Source organism: Pseudophryne corroboree, chromosome 8 (genome assembly GCF_028390025.1).
Source record: "Pseudophryne corroboree isolate aPseCor3 chromosome 8, aPseCor3.hap2, whole genome shotgun sequence".
Lineage (NCBI taxonomy): Eukaryota > Metazoa > Chordata > Amphibia > Anura > Myobatrachidae > Pseudophryne > Pseudophryne corroboree.
The window spans coordinates 161598858-161621180 of NC_086451.1; the positions used below are offsets into that span (position 1 = coordinate 161598858).

The 22323-nt window shown below is 47.5% G+C and overlaps 5 non-coding genes across 5 annotated transcripts; all 5 read left to right on the forward strand.

The window, feature by feature from the left end:
* The first annotated feature begins 1596 nt into the window (after positions 1-1596).
* Positions 1597-1759, forward strand: LOC134952996 (U1 spliceosomal RNA). The gene has a single exon (XR_010185348.1). It is a non-coding gene; the product is annotated as a U1 spliceosomal RNA (small nuclear RNA).
* A 671-nt stretch (positions 1760-2430) lies between these two features.
* Positions 2431-2594, forward strand: LOC134951217 (U1 spliceosomal RNA). Its single transcript, XR_010183998.1, has one exon. It is a non-coding gene; the product is annotated as a U1 spliceosomal RNA (small nuclear RNA).
* A 152-nt stretch (positions 2595-2746) lies between these two features.
* LOC134953541 (U1 spliceosomal RNA) lies at positions 2747-2909 on the forward strand. The gene has a single exon (XR_010185624.1). It is a non-coding gene; the product is annotated as a U1 spliceosomal RNA (small nuclear RNA).
* A 10175-nt stretch (positions 2910-13084) lies between these two features.
* On the forward strand, positions 13085-13248 carry LOC134950312 (U1 spliceosomal RNA). Its single transcript, XR_010183252.1, has one exon. It is a non-coding gene; the product is annotated as a U1 spliceosomal RNA (small nuclear RNA).
* Positions 13249-13400: 152 nt separating this feature from the next.
* Positions 13401-13563, forward strand: LOC134952860 (U1 spliceosomal RNA). The gene has a single exon (XR_010185245.1). It is a non-coding gene; the product is annotated as a U1 spliceosomal RNA (small nuclear RNA).
* The last annotated feature ends 8760 nt before the right edge of the window (positions 13564-22323 follow it).

Sequence of the window (22323 nt, forward strand, 5' to 3'; positions counted from 1 at the left end):
ATCTGGCACTGGGGACATATACCTTTCACTGGGGGGGCATATACCCGGCACTGAGGGCATGTACCTGGCACTGGGGGCATATACCTGGCACTGGGGGGGAATATCTGGCACTGTGGGAGAATATCTGGCACTGGGGGCATATACCTGGCACTGGGGGGGAATATCTGGCACTGGGGGCATATACCTGGCACTGGGGGGGAATATCTGGCACTGGGGGGGAATATCTGGCACTGTGGGAGAATATCTGGCACTGGGGGGGCATATACCTGGCACTGGGGGGGAAGCAGGCACTGGGGGGGAATATCTGGCACTGGGGGCATATACCTGGCACTGGGGCATATAACTGGCACTGGGGGGGCATGTACCTGGCACTGGGGGCATATACCTGGCACTGGGGGGGAATATCTGGCACTGTGGGAGAATATCTGGCACTGGGTGCATATACCTGGCACTGTGGGGGAATATCTGGCACTGGGAGCATATGTGGCACTGGGAGCACGGCCCTAGCAACAAGCACTACCCACTAGCAACGAGCATGACACCCAGTGCATGAAACCCCTGGCAACGAGCATGACATCCTGGCACTGTGCATGGAACCAAGTGCATGAAACCCCTGGCAACAAGCAGGTAATTTCTTTTTTTATTTGTTGGGACTGCCTGCCGCAATGTGTAAAAAGGGGGGACTGCCTGCCGCTATGTATAAAAATGGGGAATCTGCATGCCGCAATGTAAAAATGGGGAATCTGCCTGCCGCTATGTGTAAAAAGGTAGAATCTGCCTGCCGTAATGTGTAAAAAGGGCACGCTATCTGCCGTTATGTGTAAAAGTGTATGGTGTCTGCCGTAATGTGTAAAATGGGGACGCTGTCTGCCGTAATGTGTAAAATGGGGACGCTGCCTGCCGTAATGTGTAAAAAGTGCACGCTGTCTGCCGCTATGTGTAACGAGGGCACGCTGTCTGCCGCTATGTGTAACGAGGGCACGCTGTCTGCCATTGTGTAAAAAGTGTATGCTGTCTGCCGCTATGTGTAACGAGGGCACGCTGTCTGCCGTTATGTGTAAAAAGTGCACGCTGTCTGCCGTTATGTGTAAAAAGGGGAATCTGTTCGCTGTAAGGAGTAAAAGGGTCTCTACCTGGTGTAGTGGTGCTACTGTGCGGCGTAATTTGAAGAATGGAGACTACTGTGCACCGTTTTATGAATTGGTATTATTTTGTGGACACACCCCTTCCCCACGAAGCCACGCCACTATGTATTTTTGCGCGCGCGCCTACGGCGCGCACTGCCCATGGGGTGTACTTGGATGGGGGGCCCAAAGCATTTTGTTGCACCTGGGCCCACCGCTTGCTTGTTCCGCCACTGATTCTGGGTATGCTGACCCCTGTGATTTCCCCAAATGTGGGAAACTGGACTGCATTATTTGTGGTAGTGAGAGACTGTGTTTGTGCTTTCCTCTGGTCAGCTCTGGTAAAAGTCAGATTTCTTTGTCTCAGATCTTCCTCTAGCCTTGTTCTTCTTTCGAGAGTTCCCTTGTGCTGCCTCAGTTGGATCTCCTTCACTTAACAGGGGGGTGCCCGAGCAGCGACCCTCCCCAGCTCCTACTTACCTGCCAGGTGAGATACTATGATCATGAAGGTGCTTCTCCCAGGGCAAGGCTCACCCATTGCACTCTGGGTGTGCTACTCCTGCGGTTTCCCCAAATGTTGGACACTTGACTGCATAATTTGTGTTTCACCTGGTCGGCTCTCGTATAATTCAGATCTCTTTGTCTCAGGTCTCTCTCCAGCCTAATTTGCAGTCTGTTTCCACTTCTCTTTTCTTGAGTTGCTCCCTTCTATGCCCTTGCGCACTATCCTGACTTCTCCCGTCTGCTTACTTTGTGCCTTCCAACGCACAATGCAAACTACAGGTAGTGCTGCAGGGCCCACACCCTTTTACTTGCCTTACAGAGCAGCTCTGGAGCTGTTACAGTGCCCAGCTGCTGCAAGAAATCAGCTTGAATGCTTCAGGGGCTGGGGCATAGCCATCATGAGCCCCACACCGAAGGAGGGTGGAGGTGTTTAATGCGAACTAGGGGTCATCCAAGCACCGCAAAAGGCCGCCATGCCCTGCATGCCAATTTTATCTTTTCATATGCAGACGAGGGTTGAAGCCAACTTTGACCCACTGCTTGGATGACATCACCATATGCAAATCCATCTGCTGCAGGCCTTCCCCCAGGAATGCTTGCACTAGTTGTTGCATTTGGTTTGTTGTTTGGGGGTGCTTCAGTATTAGGCAGCCTTCTGCCCTCCCATGTTCATCTGAAAATATGTGTACCTCCTGCAGTTGTTGTCCCCAGATGAGAGTTCCCTTGTGCTGCCTCAGTTGAATCTCCTTTACTTGACAGAGATGTGCCTGAGCAGCGGCCCTCTCCAGCCCTATCCCAAATCATACTTATTTTGCATAGGAGATACCATGGTCATGAAGATTGTTCTCCCAGGGTGAGGTTCATTCATTGCATTCTGGGTATGCTGACCCCTGTTATTTCCCCAAATGTGGTAAACTTGACAGCATTATTTGTGGTAGTGGGGGACTGTGTTTGTGCTTTCCTCTGGTCAGCTCTGGTAAAAGTCAGATTTCTTTGTCTCAGATCTTCCTCTAGCCTTGTTCTTCTTTCGAGAGTTCCCTTGTGCTGCCTCAGTTGGATCTCCTTCACTTGACAGGGGGGTGCCCGAGCAGCGACCCTCCCCAGCTCTAGCCCAACTCCTACTTACCTGCCATTTGAGATACTATGATCATGAAGGTGCTTCTCCGAGGGCAAGGCTCACCAATTGCACTCTGGGTGTGCTGCTCCTGCGATATCCCCAAATGTGGGAAACTTGACTGCATAATTTGTGTTTCCCCTGGTCGGCTCTCGTATAATTCAGATCTCTTTGTCTCATGTCTCTCTCCAGCCTAGTTTGCTGTCTGTTTACACTTCTCTTTTCTTGAGCCACTACCTTCTATGCCCTTGCGCACTATCTTGACTTCTCCCGTCTGCTTACTTTGTGCCTTCCAACGCACAATGCGAACTACAGGTAGTGCTGCAGGGCCCACACCCTTTTAGTTGCCTTACAGAGCAGCTCTGGAGCTATTACAGTGCCCAGCTGCTGCAAGTAATCAGCTTGAATGCTTCAGGGGTTGGGGCATAGCCAACATGAGCCCCACACCGAAGTAGGGTGGAGGTGTTTAATGCGAACTAGGGGTCATCCAAGCGCCGCAAAAGGCCGCCATGCCCTGCACGCCCCTTTTCTCTCTTCATATGCAGACGAGGGTTGAAGCCAACTTTGACCCACTGCTTGGATGACATCACCATATGCAAATCCATCTGCTGCAGGCCTTCCCCCAGGAATGCTTGTACTAGTTGTTGCATTTGGTTTGTTGTTTGGGGGTGCTTCAGTATTAGGCAGCCTTCTGCCCTCCCATGTTCATCTGAAAATATGTGTTCTCCCTGCAGTTGTTGTCCCCAGATGAGAGTTCCCTTGTGCTGCCTCAGTTGAATCTCCTTTACTTGACAAGGGAGGCATTTTGGATTTTTTCTTTGGGTACCCTTACACCTGATGGTCTGAATGAGAGCATCGAACTGAACAACATTGGCAGTCTCTGAAGATTTTATCTATTGATTTACCTAATATATTATTTATTGAATATCCATTTATTGTATGTTTAATAAATAAACAAAATTATTAGAAGTAGCTATTTTGGAAACAGCTTTCCTCTTAGGATGAAACTGTATAATCCTGTTGTGTGTGTTCCTTTAAAGTTCTTTAGTAAAATCCACTAGTAATGATGAACATCAGATTTCTTCCTCCATCCTCTTTTTACACTTTCTCTTGGTTCTATATATATATTTTTTTTTCTATTTTTTTTCCCTCCTTCTCCCAAAAGGCCCCCCTCCCCCCCCCCCTCCCTGTTTTAAATTTTAAATTCTTTAAATATTTAAATCTTCGAATCCTTAAATTGTCTGTTTAATATTTATTTTTTCTTCATTTCTTTTTGTTGTTTAAACAGCAATGTAATTATTCCAGGGGTTAAAATAATGAAATATAGAAATAATATTAACAAAAATTAAAGGTAAAAATGAATTGATAGAATGATCCCATTAAAAGTAAATAAATAATATGGATGTTAAGCTGAGCGGGTTGGATTCGAACATGGGACTAGCTGCATAGAGTGCATTTGATGTTTCCCCTGCGCCATAAGAACTGCTTTAGTAGTGGCATGGATTTATGTTACCCTAAAAGGTTTTATATAAGTAAATGGGGATCCTTAGTGCTGAGTCTCTGAATTATGTATATGTGATTATAGATATGAGGTATTGATTGAAAGATTATAGGTTAATCTGTATATAGATTATATATTTTCTGTTATTTTTTAAACCACCTTGTTGCTTATTTTATTATTATTTTTAATCACCATGTTGCTTATTTTTATATTATGAAATGCCTTTATATGTGCAATTGCAATTAGAAAGTTGTTCCATATGTGGGTCATTACATGTATGCATCCAATTAGTACATGTATGTATCCAATCAACTAATTAGTAATGCTATTGGTCCGGTGTATTTTAAAAAGAGCCTGCTAGGCTGCTGATGTATCCTCTGACGAAACCGCTCTTGGATAACAGCGGAGAAAGTGATTACCGGACACTCTGATTGCTGAGATATAAGCCCGTTCATGAACGAGCTACATCACGGCGGACGTCTGATGTAAAGACAGCGGTGAAGGGGAAAAAGCAATTTGAGACCGAGCAAAAGGAGGTCTCTACCCCACGGCAGGGAGAAATATCCCGACCGCGAGTGCCAATAAGATCCAGCCACGGTTAACGGGGGTCGTAGCATACCGCTGTGTTTCACCAACCATCACAGCGCTCTCCCCCTGTTTTCTTTCATTACTCACGTGAGTTACATATGAACTTTAACTGCAGTAAATAAGAGGCGTTGGTTACAACTGTTGCTGTTCATCCACAAGAAGGAATTTAATGTATCAATTACAATTGGAAAGTAACGATTAAATTACAACAGCTGTATCCAGGAGGATTTTTTGGACACTTTAATAAACATTCCGTTGTCATCAAGGGCAATATGAAATAGATCCTGATTACATTTAGATATGGATAGTGGTGCCTATATATGTTGACTCCATTGTATTTTATTGAATGTGGGTTTCTTCTGTCTATATATATTTTTTTTTTTAAAAAGAGCTTGTATATTTTATTTTTTGCGCTCCCTTGATAACAAGTGTGATTATCTTTAAAATTTGGTTTATTATTGGTAGAACAGTACTACCTATGGGAGCAGCATTTTATAATATATGGTGAAAATTAATAGATGTATAAAGTAGAGATGAGCGGGTTCGGTTTCTCTGAATCCGAACCCGCCAGAACTTCATGTTTTTTTTCACGGGTCCGAGCGACTCGGATCTTCCCGCCTTGCTCGGTTAACCCGAGCGCGCCCGAACGTCATCATGACGCTGTCGGATTCTCGCGAGACTCGGATTCTATATAAGGAGCCGCGCGTCGCCGCCATTTTCACACGTGCATTGAGATTGATAGGGAGAGGACGTGGCTGGCGTCCTCTCCGTTTAGAATTAGAATAGATTAGAGAGACACTTGATTTACTAATTTTGGGGAGCATTAGGAGTACTCAGTAGTGTACAGTGCAGAGTTTTGCTGATAGTGACCAGTGACCACCACTTTTATTTATAATCCGTTCTCTGCCTGAAAAAAGCGATACACAGCACACAGTGACTCAGTCACATACCATATCTGTGTGCACTGCTCAGGCTCAGGCCAGTGTGCTGCATCATCTATTATCTATATATAATATTATATATATCTGTCTGACTGCTCAGCTCACACAGCTTATAATTGTGGGGGAGACTGGGGAGCACTACTGCAGTGCCAGTTATAGGTTATAGCAGGAGCCAGGAGTACATAATATAATCCGTTCTCTGCCTGAAAAAAGCGATACACAGCACACAGTGACTCAGTCACATACCATATCTGTGTGCACTGCTCAGGCTCAGGCCAGTGTGCTGCATCATCTATTATCTATATATAATATTATATATATCTGTCTGACTGCTCAGCTCACACAGCTTATAATTGTGGGGGAGACTGGGGAGCACTACTGCAGTGCCAGTTATAGGTTATAGCAGGAGCCAGGAGTACATAATATATTATATAGTGAGTGACCACCAGACACACAGTGCAGTTTATTTAATATATCCGTTCTCTGCCTGAAAAAAGCGATACACACAGTAACTCAGTCAGTCACATACCATATCTGTGTGCACTGCTCAGGCTCAGGCCAGTGTGCTGCATCATCTATATATATTATATATCTGTCTGACTGCTCAGCTCACACAGCTTATAATTGTGGGGGAGACTGGGGAGCACTACTGCAGTGCCAGTTATAGGTTATAGCAGGAGCCAGGAGTACATAATATTATATTAAAATTAAACAGTGCACACTTTTGCTGCAGGAGTGCCACTGCCAGTGTGACTAGTGACCAGTGACCTGACCACCAGTATATAATATTAGTAGTATACTATCTCTTTATCAACCAGTCTATATTAGCAGCAGACACAGTACAGTGCGGTAGTTCACGGCTGTGGCTACCTCTGTGTCGGCACTCGGCAGCCCGTCCATAATTGTATATACCACCTAACCGTGGTTTTTTTTTCTTTCTTTATACATACATACTAGTTACGAGTATACTATCTCTTTATCAACCAGTCTATATATTAGCAGCAGACACAGTACAGTGCGGTAGTTCACGGCTGTGGCTACCTCTGTGTCGGCACTCGGCAGCCCGTCCATAATTGTATATACCACCTAACCGTGGTTTTTTTTTCTTTCTTTATACATACATACTAGTTACGAGTATACTATCTCTTTATCAACCAGTCTATATATTAGCAGCAGACACAGTACAGTGCGGTAGTTCACGGCTGTGGCTACCTCTGTGTCGGCACTCGGCAGCCCGTCCATAATTGTATATACCACCTAACCGTGGTTTTTTTTTCATTCTTTATACATACATACTAGTTACGAGTATACTATCTCTTTATCAACCAGTCTATATTAGCAGCAGACACAGTACAGTGCGGTAGTTCACGGCTGTGGCTACCTCTGTGTCGGCACTCGGCAGCCCGTCCATAATTGTATATACCACCTAACCGTGGTTTTTTTTTCTTTCTTTATACATACATACTAGTTACGAGTATACTATCTCTTTATCAACCAGTCTATATATTAGCAGCAGACACAGTACAGTGCGGTAGTTCACGGCTGTGGCTACCTCTGTGTCGGCACTCGGCAGCCCGTCCATAATTGTATATACCACCTAACCGTGGTTTTTTTTTCTTTCTTTATACATACATACTAGTTACGAGTATACTATCTCTTTATCAACCAGTCTATATATTAGCAGCAGACACAGTACAGTGCGGTAGTTCACGGCTGTGGCTACCTCTGTGTCGGCACTCGGCAGCCCATCCATAATTGTATATACCACCTAACCGTGGTTTTTTTTTCTTTCTTTATACATACATACTAGTTACGAGTATACTATCTCTTTATCAACCAGTCTATATTAGCAGCAGACACAGTACAGTGCGGTAGTTCACGGCTGTGGCTACCTCTGTGTCGGCACTCGGCAGCCCGTCCATAATTGTATACTAGTATCCAATCCATCCATCTCCATTGTTTACCTGAGGTGCCTTTTAGTTGTGCCTATTAAAATATGGAGAACAAAAATGTTGAGGTTCCAAAATTAGGGAAAGATCAAGATCCACTTCCACCTCGTGCTGAAGCTGCTGCCACTAGTCATGGCCGAGACGATGAAATGCCAGCAACGTCGTCTGCCAAGGCCGATGCCCAATGGCATAGTACAGAGCATGTCAAAACCAAAACACCAAATATCAGTAAAAAAAGGACTCCAAAACCTAAAATAAAATTGTCGGAGGAGAAGCGTAAACTTGCCAATATGCCATTTACCACACGGAGTGGCAAGGAACGGCTGAGGCCCTGGCCTATGTTCATGGCTAGTGGTTCAGCTTCACATGAGGATGGAAGCACTCAGCCTCTCGCTAGAAAACTGAAAAGACTCAAGCTGGCAAAAGGCAAAGCACCGCAAAGAACTGTGCGTTCTTTGAAATCCCAAATCCACAAGGAGAGTCCAATTGTGTCGGTTGCGATGCCTGACCTTCCCAACACTGGACGTGAAGAGCATGCGCCTTCCACCATTTGCACGCCCCCTGCAAGTGCTGGAAGGAGCACCCGCAGTCCAGTTCCTGATAGTCAGATTGAAGATGTCAGTGTTGAAGTACACCAGGATGAGGAGGATATGGGTGTTGCTGGCGCTGGGGAGGAAATTGACCAGGAGGATTCTGATGGTGAGGTGGTTTGTTTAAGTCAGGCACCCGGGGAGACACCTGTTGTCCGTGGGAGGAATATGGCCGTTGACATGCCAGGTGAAAATACCAAAAAAATCAGCTCTTCGGTGTGGAGGTATTTCACCAGAAATGCGGACAACAGGTGTCAAGCCGTGTGTTCCCTTTGTCAAGCTGTAATAAGTAGGGGTAAGGACGTTAACCACCTCGGAACATCCTCCCTTATACGTCACCTGCAGCGCATTCATAATAAGTCAGTGACAAGTTCAAAAACTTTGGGTGACAGCGGAAGCAGTCCACTGACCAGTAAATCCCTTCCTCTTGTAACCAAGCTCACGCAAACCACCCCACCAACTCCCTCAGTGTCAATTTCCTCCTTCCCCAGGAATGCCAATAGTCCTGCAGGCCATGTCACTGGCAATTCTGACGAGTCCTCTCCTGCCTGGGATTCCTCCGATGCATCCTTGCGTGTAACGCCTACTGCTGCTGGCGCTGCTGTTGTTGCCGCTGGGAGTCGATGGTCATCCCAGAGGGGAAGTCGTAAGCCCACTTGTACTACTTCCAGTAAGCAATTGACTGTTCAACAGTCCTTTGCGAGGAAGATGAAATATCACAGCAGTCATCCTACTGCAAAGCGGATAACTGAGGCCTTGGCATCCTGGGTGGTGAGAAACGTGGTTCCGGTATCCATCATTACTGCAGAGCCAACTAGAGACTTGTTGGAGGTACTGTGTCCCCGGTACCAAATACCATCTAGGTTCCATTTCTCTAGGCAGGCGATACCGAAAATGTACACAGACCTCAGAAAAAGAGTCACCAGTGTCCTAAAAAATGCAGCTGTACCCAATGTCCACTTAACCACGGACATGTGGACAAGTGGAGCAGGGCAGGGTCAGGACTATATGACTGTGACAGCCCACTGGGTAGATGTATGGACTCCCGCCGCAAGAACAGCAGCGGCGGCACCAGTAGCAGCATCTCGCAAACGCCAACTCTTTCCTAGGCAGGCTACGCTTTGTATCACCGCTTTCCAGAATACGCACACAGCTGAAAACCTCTTACGGCAACTGAGGAAGATCATCGCGGAATGGCTTACCCCAATTGGACTCTCCTGTGGATTTGTGGCATCGGACAACGCCAGCAATATTGTGTGTGCATTAAATCTGGGCCAATTCCAGCACGTCCCATGTTTTGCACATACCTTGAATTTGGTGGTGCAGAATTTTTTAAAAAACGACAGGGGCGTGCAAGAGATGCTGTCCATGGCCAGAAGAATTGCGGGACACTTTCGGCGTACAGGCACCACGTACAGAAAACTGGAGCACCACCAAAAACTACTGAACCTGCCCTGCCATCATCTGAAGCAAGAAGTGGTAACGAGGTGGTATTCAACCCTCTATATGCTTCAGAGGTTGGAGGAGCAGCAAAAGGCCATTCAAGCCTATACAATTGAGCACGATATAGTAGGTGGAATGCACCTGTCTCAAGTGCAGTGGAGAATGATTTCAACGTTGTGCAAGGTTCTGATGCCCTTTGAACTTGCCACACGTGAAGTCAGTTCAGACACTGCCAGCCTGAGTCAGGTCATTCCCCTCATCAGGCTTTTGCAGAAGAAGCTGGAGGCATTGAAGAAGGAGCTAAAAGGGAGCGATTCCGCTAGGCATGTGGGACTTGTGGATGCAGCCCTTAATTCGCTTAACAAGGATTCACGGGTGGTCAATCTGTTGAAATCAGAGCACTACATTTTGGCCACCGTGCTCGATCCTAGATTTAAAGCCTACCTTGGATCTCTCTTTCCGGCAGACACAGGTCTGCTGGGGTTGAAAGACCTGCTGGTGACAAAATTGTCAAGTCAAGCGGAACGCGACCTGTCAACATCTCCTCCTTCACATTCTCCCGCAACTGGGGGTGCGAGGAAAAGGCTCAGAATTCCGAGCCCACCCGCTGGCGGTGATGCAGGGCAGTCTGGAGCGACTGCTGATGCTGACATCTGGTCCGGACTGAAGGACCTGACAACGATTACGGACATGTCGTCTACTGTCACTGCATATGATTCTCTCAACATTGATAGAATGGTGGAGGATTATATGAGTGACCGCATCCAAGTAGGCACGTCACACAGTCCGTACTTATACTGGCAGGAAAAAGAGGCAATTTGGAGGCCCTTGCACAAACTGGCTTTATTCTACCTAAGTTGCCCTCCCACAAGTGTGTACTCCGAAAGAGTGTTTAGTGCCGCCGCTCACCTTGTCAGCAATCGGCGTACGAGGTTACATCCAGAAAATGTGGAGAAGATGATGTTCATTAAAATGAATTATAATCAATTCCTCCGCGGAGACATTGACCAGCAGCAATTGCCTCCACAAAGTACACAGGGAGCTGAGATGGTGGATTCCAGTGGGGACGAATTGATAATCTGTGAGGAGGGGGATGTACACGGTGATATATCGGAGGGTGAAGATGAGGTGGACATCTTGCCTCTGTAGAGCCAGTTTGTGCAAGGAGAGATTAATTGCTTCTTTTTTGGGGGGGGTCCAAACCAACCCGTCATATCAGTCACAGTCGTGTGGCAGACCCTGTCACTGAAATGATGGGTTGGTTAAAGTGTGCATGTCCTGTTTTGTTTATACAACATAAGGGTGGGTGGGAGGGCCCAAGGACAATTCCATCTTGCACCTCTTTTTTCTTTTCTTTTTCTTTGCATCATGTGCTGATTGGGGAGGGTTTTTTGGAAGGGACATCCTGCGTGACACTGCAGTGCCACTCCTAGATGGGCCCGGTGTTTGTGTCGGCCACTAGGGTCGCTAATCTTACTCACACAGTCAGCTACCTCATTGCGCCTCTTTTTTTCTTTGCGTCATGTGCTGTTTGGGGAGGGTTTTTTGGAAGGGACATCCTGCGTGACACTGCAGTGCCACTCCTAGATGGGCCCGGTGTTTGTGTCGGCCACTAGGGTCGCTAATCTTACTCACACAGTCAGCTACCTCATTGCGCCTCTTTTTTTCTTTGCGTCATGTGCTGTTTGGGGAGGGTTTTTTGGAAGGGACATCCTGCGTGACACTGCAGTGCCACTCCTAGATGGGCCCGGTGTTTGTGTCGGCCACTAGGGTCGCTAATCTTACTCACACAGCTACTTCATTGCGCCTCTTTTTTTCTTTGCGTCATGTGCTGTTTGGGGAGGGTTTTTTGGAAGGGACATCCTGCGTGACACTGCAGTGCCACTCCTAGATGGGCCCGGTGTTTGTGTCGGCCACTAGGGTCGCTAATCTTACTCACACAGTCAGCTACCTCATTGCGCCTCTTTTTTTCTTTGCGTCATGTGCTGTTTGGGGAGGGTTTTTTGGAAGGGACATCCTGCGTGACACTGCAGTGCCACTCCTAGATGGGCCCGGTGTTTGTGTCGGCCACTAGGGTCGCTAATCTTACTCACACAGCTACCTCATTGCGCCTCTTTTTTTCTTTGCGTCATGTGCTGTTTGGGGAGGGTTTTTTGGAAGGGACATCCTGCGTGACACTGCAGTGCCACTCCTAGATGGGCCCGGTGTTTGTGTCGGCCACTAGGGTCGCTAATCTTACTCACACAGCTACCTCATTGCGCCTCTTTTTTTCTTTGCGTCATGTGCTGTTTGGGGAGGGTTTTTTGGAAGGGACATCCTGCGTGACACTGCAGTGCCACTCCTAGATGGGCCCGGTGTTTGTGTCGGCCACTAGGGTCGCTAATCTTACTCACACAGTCAGCTACCTCATTGCGCCTCTTTTTTTCTTTGCGTCATGTGCTGTTTGGGGAGGGTTTTTTGGAAGGGACATCCTGCGTGACACTGCAGTGCCACTCCTAGATGGGCCCGGTGTTTGTGTCGGCCACTAGGGTCGCTAATCTTACTCACACAGCTACCTCATTGCGCCTCTTTTTTTCTTTGCGTCATGTGCTGTTTGGGGAGGGTTTTTTGGAAGGGCCATCCTGCGTGACACTGCAGTGCCACTCCTAGATGGGCCCGGTGTTTGTGTCGGCCACTAGGGTCGCTAATCTTACTCACACAGCTACCTCATTGCGCCTCTTTTTTTCTTTGCGTCATGTGCTGTTTGGGGAGGGTTTTTTGGAAGGGACATCCTGCGTGACACTGCAGTGCCACTCCTAGATGGGCCCGGTGTTTGTGTCGGCCACTAGGGTCGCTTATCTTACTCACACAGCGACCTCGGTGCAAATTTTAGGACTAAAAATAATATTGTGAGGTGTGAGGTATTCAGAATAGACTGAAAATGAGTGTAAATTATGGTTTTTGAGGTTAATAATACTTTGGGATCAAAATGACCCCCAAATTCTATGATTTAAGCTGTTTTTTAGTGTTTTTGGAAAAAAACACCCGAATCCAAAACACACCCGAATCCGACAAAAAAAATTCGGTGAGGTTTTGCCAAAACGCGTTCGAACCCAAAACACGGCCGCGGAACCGAACCCAAAACCAAAATACAAAACCCGAAAAATTTCAGGCGCTCATCTCTAGTATAAAGATTAAATAAGCAACAAATTGGTGAAATAGATACGTTTTGATAGGAGCGCTGGGTTCTATATATATATATTGACATTTGGTTATATATATGTATAGACTTTATAAATTCTTGACAGAGATGTGCCTGAGCAGCGGCCCTCCCCAGCCCTATCCCAAATCATACTTATTTTGCATAGGAGATACCATGGTCATGAAGATTGTTCTCCCAGGGTGAGGTTCATTCATTGCATTCTGGGTATGCTGACCCCTGTGATTTCCCCAAATGTGGGAAACTCGACTGCATTATTTGTGGTAGTGGGGGACTGTGTTTGTGCTTTCCTCTGGTCAGCTCTGGTAAAAGTCAGATTTATTTGTCTCAGATCTTCCTCTAGCCTTGTTCTTCTTTCGAGAGTTTCCATGTGCTGCCTCAGTTGGATCTCCTTCACTTGACAGGGGGGTGCCCGAGCAGCGACCCTCCCCAGCTCTAGCCCAACTCCTACTTACCTGCCAGGTGAGATACTATGATCATGAAGGTGCTTCTCCCAGGGCAAGGCTCACCCATTGCACTCTGGGTGTGCTGCTCCTGCGGTTTCCCCAAATGTTGGACACTTGACTGCATAATTTGTGTTTCCCCTGGTCGGCTCTCGTATAATTCAGATCTCTTTGTCTCAGGTCTCTCTCCAGCCTAGTTTGCTGTCTGTTTCCACTTCTCTTTTCTTGAGTTGCTCCCTTCTATGCCCTTGCGCACTATCCTGACTTCTCCCGTCTGCTTACTTTGTGCCTTCCAACGCACAATGCAAACTACAGGTAGTGCTGCAGGGCCCACACCCTTTTACTTGCCTTACAGAGCAGCTCTGGAGCTGTTACAGTGCCCAGCTGCTGCAAGAAATCAGCTTGAATGCTTCAGGGGCTGGGGCATAGCCCCACACCGAAGGAGGGTGGAGGTGTTTGATGCGAACTAGGGGTCATCCAAGCGCCGCAAAAGGCCGCCATGCCCTGCACGCCCCTTTTCTCTTTTCATATGCAGACGAGGGTTGAAGCCAACTTTGACCCACTGCTTGGATGACATCACCATATGCAAATCCATCTGCTGCAGGCCTTCCCCCAGGAATGCTTGCACTAGTTGTTGCATTTGGTTTGTTGTTTGGGGGTGCTTCAGTATTAGGCAGCCTTCTGCCCTCCCATGTTCATCTGAAAATATGTGTTCTCCCTGCAGTTGTTGTCCCCAGATGAGAGTTCCCTTGTGCTGCCTCAGTTGAATCTCCTTTACTTGACAGAGATGTGCCTGAGCAGCGGCCCTCCCCAGCTCTATCCCAAGTCATACTTATTTTGCATAGGAGATACCATGCATCTATACATACATGCGCTAACACCTGGGCATACACTGATGTACCCACACCTAATATCCATACATACACGCCCTGACACCTGGACATACACCAACATTCCCACACCTGCATCTATACATACACATGCTGACACCTGGACATACACCAACATACAAGCACCTGCATCTATATATACACGCGCTGACAAATGGACATACACCGACGTACCCACACTTGCATCTATACATACATGCACTGACATCTGGACATACAAGCACCTGCATCTATATATACACGCGCTGACACCTGAACCTACACTGACGTTCCCACACCTGCATCTATACATACACATTCTGACACCTGGACATACACAGACGTACCCACACCTGCATCTATACATACACGCGTTGACACCTGGACGTACACTGACGTACACACACCTACATCTATATATGCATGGATGCAAATGTGGGTACGTCTGTATACGTCCAGTTGTTAGCATGTGTATGTATAGATGTTAGGTGTGGGTACATCAGTGTATGTCCAGGTGTCAGCACATGTATGTATAGATTCACATGTGGGTACGTTGGTGTACGTTTAGGGGTCAGCGTGTTTATGTATAGATGTTGGTGTGTGTATGTCAGTGTACGTACAGATATAGGTGTGTGTATGTATGTATGTATGTATGTATATGTATAGAGGAAGGTGTGATACATACATATAACACATACATGATAGATACATACATATATCACACACACGATAGATAGATAGATAGATAGATAGATAGATAGATAGATAGATAGATAGAACACATACATACAAGATAGATACATACATACATACATGATAGATACATATATACACACACATACGATAGATAGATAGATAGATAGATATATATATATATATCACAAACATATATGATTCATACATATATCACACACACATACATGATACATACATGAGAAAGACCTGGGAAGGTGATGAGGCCCGGGCCCCCTGCTGATGTTGCGTTGAGGAAGGCAGTGTTCCAGGGCGGATGCCAGTCGGGGAGAGCGCCGCGCAGCCCGGGAAAAATACTGCTGAGGAGCTACATCTGGAAGAGCCCCAGGGAGGGAGAGTGTCACATGCCCCATCCTGCGCGGCACACACTGCAGGCCTGCACATGGGAAGGGAGGTCTCTGGCCACACATACTCACCCTGCTGCTGAAGCCCCGCTGCTGTCCCCATCAGCGCTCTCCAGCGGGGAGCGGGGCCAGGATGAACCTCAACCTGTGAGAACTATCTTCATGATCAAGAGATCTCATATGCAAGATAAGTATGTGTTGGGAAAGGGCTGGGGAGGGCGGCTGCTCGGGCACACCCTCGTCAAGTTAAGGAGATTTAACTGAGGAAGCACAAGGGAACTCTCGTCTGGGGACAACAACTGCAGGGAGACCACATCTTTTCAGATGAACATGGGAGGGCGGAAGGCTGCCTAATACTGAAGCACCCTCAGACATTAAACCATATGCAACAACTATTGCAAGCATTCCTGGGGGAAGGTCTGCAGCAGACGGATTTGCATTCGGTGATGTCATCCAAGCAGTGGGCCAAAGTTGGCTGGAACCCTCATCTGTATATGAAAAGAGAAAAGGGGCATGCGGGGCATGGCGGTCTTTTGCGGCGCTTGGATAACCCCAAGTTTGCATTAAACACCCCCACCCTCCTTCGGTGTGGGGCTCATGTTGGCCATGCCCAAGCCCCTGAAGCATTCAAGCTGATTTCTTGCAGCAGCTGGGCACTGTAACAGCTTCAGAGCTGCTCTACAAGACAAGTAAAAGGGTGTGGGCCCTGCAGCACCACCGGTAGTTTGCATGCACACATATATAGGACAGCATCTCTTATATGCCCCAGGGTCAATAAAATAGTATCCTTGTCTAGGCTATCCATCCCCTCAGATAAGGCATTTGTCCATGCCGCTACAGCACTACACACCCAGGTTGACGCAATTGCCGGTCTGAGTAAGGTACCTGAATGTGTATAAATGGACTTCAGGGTAATCTCCTGTTTGCAGTCAGCACACTCTTTGAGGGTAGCCGTATCCTGGGACGGGAGGGCTACCTTCTTGGATAAGCGTGTTAATGCTTTGTCCACCCTAGGGGAGGATTCCCATCGTAACCTATCCGTTGATGGGAAAGGATACGCCATAAGAATCCTTTTGGAAATCTGCAGTCTTTTATCTGGAGATTTCCAAGCTTTTTCACATAACTCGTTCAGCTCGTGTGAGGGGGGAAAGGTTACCTCAGGCTTCTTTCCCTTGTACATATGTACCCTCTTGTCAGCGACAGGGGGTTACTCTGTGATGTGCAAAACATTTTTTATTGCCATAATCATAAATCGAATGGATTTTGCCAATTTTGGCTGTAACTTTGCATCATCGTAATCGACACTGGAGTCAGAATCCGTGTCGGTATCTGTGTCAACAAACTGGGATAGTGGGCGCTTATGAGACTCTGACAGTCCCTGCAACATAGGATCAGGCATGGGTTGAGACCCTGACTGTCCCAAAGCTTCTGCCTTGTCTAATCTTTTGTGCAATGAGTTTACACTAGCATTTAAAACATTCCACATATCCATCCAATCAGCTGTCGGCGGAGACACCACATTCATTTGCTCCCGCTCCTCTCTAATATAGCCTTCTTACTCAGACATGTCGACACACGTGTACCGACACACCACACACACAGGGAATGCTTTTTCTGAAGACAGTTTCCCCACAAGGCCCTTTGGAGAGACAGAGAGGGAGTATGCCAGCACACACCCCAGCGCTATATAACCCAGGAATAAAACAGTAACTTAATGTTTGCCCAGTAGTGCTGCTGTATGTAATTTGCGAATTATGTGCCCCCCCCCCCCTCTTTTCAACCCTCTTGTCTAACGTGGTATAAGCAGGGTAGAGTCCGGGGAGCTTCCTCTCAGCGGTGCTGTGGAGAAAAAATGGCGCTGGTGAGTGCTGAGGGAGAAGCCCAGCCCCCTCGGAGGCGGGCTTCTGTCCCGCTTAAACTGTAAAATTGGTGGGGGCTCATACATATATACAGTGCCCAGCTGTATATATGTTATATTTTTGCGAAAGAGGTTTATATTGCTGCCCAGGGCGCCCCCCCTGCGCCCTGCACCCTTACAGTGACCGGAGTATGTGAGGTGTATGGGAGCAAAGGCACACAGCTGCAGTGCTGTGCGTTACCTCAGTGAAGATCATGAAGTCTTCTGCCGCCTCTGAAGTCTTCTTTTCTTCTCATACTCACCCGGCTTCTATCTTCCGGCTCTGCGAGGGGGACGGAGGCGCGGCTCTGGGACGGACGGCGAGGGTGAGATCCTGCGTACCAATCCCTCTGGAGCTAATGGTGTCCAGTAGCCTAAGAAGCAGGACCTTGCAACTCAGAGAGTAGGGCTGCTTCTCTCCCCTCAGTCCCTCGATGAGGGAGTCTGTTGCCAGCAGTGCTCCCTGAAAATTAAAAACCTAACAAAATACTTTCTGTCAGAAAGCTCAGGAGAGCTCCTGAAAAGCACCCAGTCTCCACTGGGCACAGTATCAAACTGAGGTCTGGAGGAGGGGCATAGAGGGAGGAGCCAGTGCACACCCAGAACTAAAGTCTTTCTTAAAGTGCCCATGTCTACTGTGGAGCCAGTCTATCCCCATGGTCCTTACGGAGTCCCCAGCATCCTCTAGGACTTTAGAGAAAATATGATTTTAATACCTACTGGTAAATCCTTTTCTCTTAGTCCGTAGAGGATGCTGGGCACCCGTCCCAGTGCGTACTGTGTCTGCAGTTATTAAATGGCCCTTAACTCCAGAACATTTATGTGGAGACAACTTTCCTGACTTGACCATCTTCCTTGGATGTTTTCCCCCTGTGTGACTGCTCCCCAGCCTCGGAGGGTTGCATCCGTGGTCCCTAGGATCCCGTCCTGGATCCCAAACCATCGCCCCTCTAGGTGGTGAGAACTGTGCAGCCACCAATGGAGTGAGATTCTGGTCTTGGAAGACAGGATTATCCTCCGGTGCATGTGTAGGTGGGATCCGGACCACTTGTCCAACAGGTCCCACTGGAACACTCTGGCATGGAGCCTGCCAAACTGAATGGCCTCGTAGGCCGCAACCATCTTCCCCAGCAACCGAATGCATTGATGGATTAACACTCTTGCTGGTTTCAGAATTTGTTTGACCAGACTCTGGATCTCCAGAGCCATTCCACTAGAAGAAAACCTCTTCTGTGTCCAGTATCACTCCCAAAAACAACAACCGCGTCATTAGGACCAACTGCGATTTTGGCAAGTTTAGGAGCCAACCATGTTGTTAAAGAACTGTCAGGGAGAGTAGATGTTTTGCACCAACTGGTACCTGGATCTCGCCTTTATCAGGAGATCATCCAAGTACGGGATAATTGTGACTCCTTGCTTGCGAAGGAGAACCATCATTTCCGCCATCACCCTGGTGAAAATCCTCGGAGCCGTGGACAGACCAAACGGCAACGTCTGAAATTGGTAATGACAATCCTGAATTGCAAACCTCAGGTAGCTTGATGCAGTGGCTAAATGGGAACATGTAAGTAGGCATCCTTTATGTCTACCAAAACCAGGAAATCTCCTTTATCCCCCGGACTGCAGATCACTACCCTGAGAGATTCCATCTTGAAATTGAATTTCTTTAGGTAGAAATTAAGGGATTTCAGATTTAAGATTGGTCTGACTGAGCCGTCCGGCTTCGGGACCACTAAGAGGCTTGAATAAAAACCTTCTCCCTGCTGACTAAGGCTGATTTGAACAATCAGTGAGGGGGAACTTCTTGAAACCCCAGTTTGTACCCTTGGGACACTATTTGTAAAACCCACGAGTCCAGGTCCGAATGAATCCAGAACTGACTGAAGAGTTTTAGACGTGCCCCCCAGTGGCGGAACTAGCGAGCAGTGGGCCCATGTGCGACAAAATGGCTTGGGCCCCCCCCCCATCCCTTCCCATCCAAGTCCACCCCCTCACCCCTGGAGAGGATCTGGTGAGGGGGGCCTGCTCAGGGAAGTGGATACCTAGCAACAGTGCCGTAACTAGACATTTTAGCAGTGTGTGCAAGAAACGGCATTGGAGCCCCACCCCTGCATGCAAAAATGGTACCAGAAGAGTCCTTTGTAAATTCCATGGACCGCTAGAGGATTTTAAAAGATGTAAATGTCCCAAAGTTTGTGGGTACCTCATGCAATGCGGTGTTTGGATGGTGCCTCTCTGGAGTTCCTCTGGGTAGCTGGAAATTGTTGTGGGCTGGTTCAGATCCGGTTGAAGATAGTCGTGCTCAAAGCATGCAGTATCCAGATAACCTGACGCGTTTCGCTGCATATGCCTTGCAGCTTTTTCAAAGGAATTTACAAAGGACTCTTCTGGTACCATTTGAATGGGACTTATATAGTGGAAAATTACTGGTTATAAACCGTCTTTGGGCAATATTTGGAACAGATCCTCCAGAGTCTTATGATACATGTCCGGAATAACACCTGGGTAAAATTTACAACTCCATAGCATGCATATGGTATAATGTAATTGCACATAATATCACAGTTTTTTAAGTAAATATATGTTTTTAATAAATTGTTATTAATTGAGTACATTTAGTGGATATTGCTCATTTCCTCTCAAGCGCAGCCTTCCTTTCTAGAGACCCTTTTACACCTTACGGCGGACAGATTCCTCTTTTTACACATTACAGCAGACAGCGTCCTCTTTTTACACATTACAGCAGACAGCGTCCCCTTTTTACACATTACGGCAGACAGCATCCCCCTTTTTTACACAACGGCAGACAGCGTGCCCTTGTTACACATAGCGGCAGACAGCGTACATTTTTTTCACATAACGGCAGACAGCCTGCCCTTGTTAAACATAGCGGCAGACAGCGTACACTTTTTACACATAACGGCAGACAGCCTGCCCTTGTTAAACATAGCGGCAGACAGCGTACACTTTTTTCACATAACAGCAGTCAGCCTGCCCTTGTTACACATAATGGCAGACATCGTACACTTTTTACACATTACAGCAGACAGCTTGCCCTTGTTACACATTACAGCAGACAGCTTGCCCTTGTTACACATTATGGCAGAAAGCGTGCCCTTGTTACACATTACGGCAGACAGCATCCCCCTTGTTACACATTACGGCAGGCAGATTCCCCCTTGTTACACATTGCGGCAAGCAGATTCCCCCTTTTTACACATTGCGGCAAGCAGCTTCCCCCTTTTTACACATTGCGGCAGGCAGATTCCCCCTTTTTACACATTGCGGCAGGCAGTCCCCCTTTTTACACATAGCTGCAGGCAGATTCCCCCTTTTTACACATAGCGGCAGGCAGATTCCCCCTTTTTACACATTGCGGCAGGCAGTCCCCCTTTTTACACATAGCTGCAGGCAGATTCCCCCTTTTAACACATAGCTGCAGGCAGATTCCCCCCTTTTACACATAGCTGCAGGCAGATTCCCCCTTTTTACACATAGCGGCAGGCAGATTCCCCCTTTATACACATAGCGGCAGGCAGATTCCCCCTTTTTACACATAGCGGCAGGCAGATTCCCCCTTTTTACACATAGCGGCAGGCAGTCCCAACAAAGAAAGAAAGAGACGAAAGAAAGAAAGAAAGAAAGAAAGAAAGAAAGAAAGAAAGAAAGAAAGAAAGAAAGAAGAATTATACTTACCCTCTCCGCTGGCTCAGGCTCCTCGTGCAGCTTGACGATTCCCGGGCAGTAGAGAAGGAGGAGGAGGGAGGTGGAGGAGGGAGCCGCAGCAGCGCTGTGTTATTGGTGGAGGCGCTGCTGCTGCTGCCCCTCTGCTTCACTATAGGCTGTTCTCGGAAGACAGCCTATAGTGAAGCAGAGGGGCAGCAGCAGCAGCGCCTCCACCAGTAACAAAGCGCTGCTGCGGCTCCTTCCTTCACCTCCCTCCTCCTCCTCCTCCCCCCCGTGCCGCTGCTCCTCTCATCTCCAAGCGACCCTCCTCCCTCTTCGTGTGTTACAGAGGCGGCAGCCTGTCTGGTGCTGCGGCTGCTGCCCGTAGTGCCCTGGCCTGATCTGTTCGTTACGACGGGCGGCGGGAGTCGCAGGACGCAGACCCGACGGGAGCGCTGGTGTGCGGCTGCGGCATGATACAATGAGTCATTGTGACTCATTGTAATGCCGGCGGCTGTGGGCCCTTGAGTGCGGCGGGGCCCCAGTGCAATGCACTGCCTGCCCTGCCAGTAGTTCCACCCCTGGTGCCCCCCACTGGTGTGGGCTCCTGCAAGAGAGCCCCAGCGTCATGCAGTGGATTTGGCAGAAGCAGAGGACTCTGCTCCTGCGATCTTGAAGAGGCTTCTTGGAGTCAGCATCAGCATTCCCTTGATGAATCCACAATGCCCTCCTATCCGAGACTGCCATGAAATTGGCCCGTGAGCACTTGTGCCCGGTGTAGGATTTTTAAATATGTGTAGTTTACTGTATGCAAGGGTTTAAAACCTTTTAGGAACTGAGATCTAAGGTGTATTACATGTAGTTTAAAAAAAACAAAAAAGGTTTATTTTATGGCAGTAGTTTCCAAACTGGGGTTCTTGCACTGGTAGCAAAGTTTGGTGGTCCAGGACCAATTAAAATGATTTATACTTTATTAAATTGGCAAAACCATTCCCTCACAACATAACTGAACCTGAGGATGACATGCTATAAACACAATTTACTTAATTTTATATTTTTTTCTGAATTTCTCAATAAAAAAAACTTTGGCCTAGGGGTGCCGTGAAACAAATTTTGATACTAATTATTTATATAGTGCTCTTTCTCCAACAGGACTCAAGGCGCTTGAGATATGGCTTCTGGAACTGAACACAGGATTCTAAATGTGGCTGTACCAAGGACCTATACAGTGGCATTACAGGTTGAGTATCCCTTATCCAAAATGCTTGGGACCAGAGGAATTTTGGATATCGGATTTTTCTGTATTTTGGAATAATTGCATACCATAACGAGATATTATGGTGATGGGACCTAAATCTAAGCACAGAATGCATTTATGTTTCATATATACCATATACA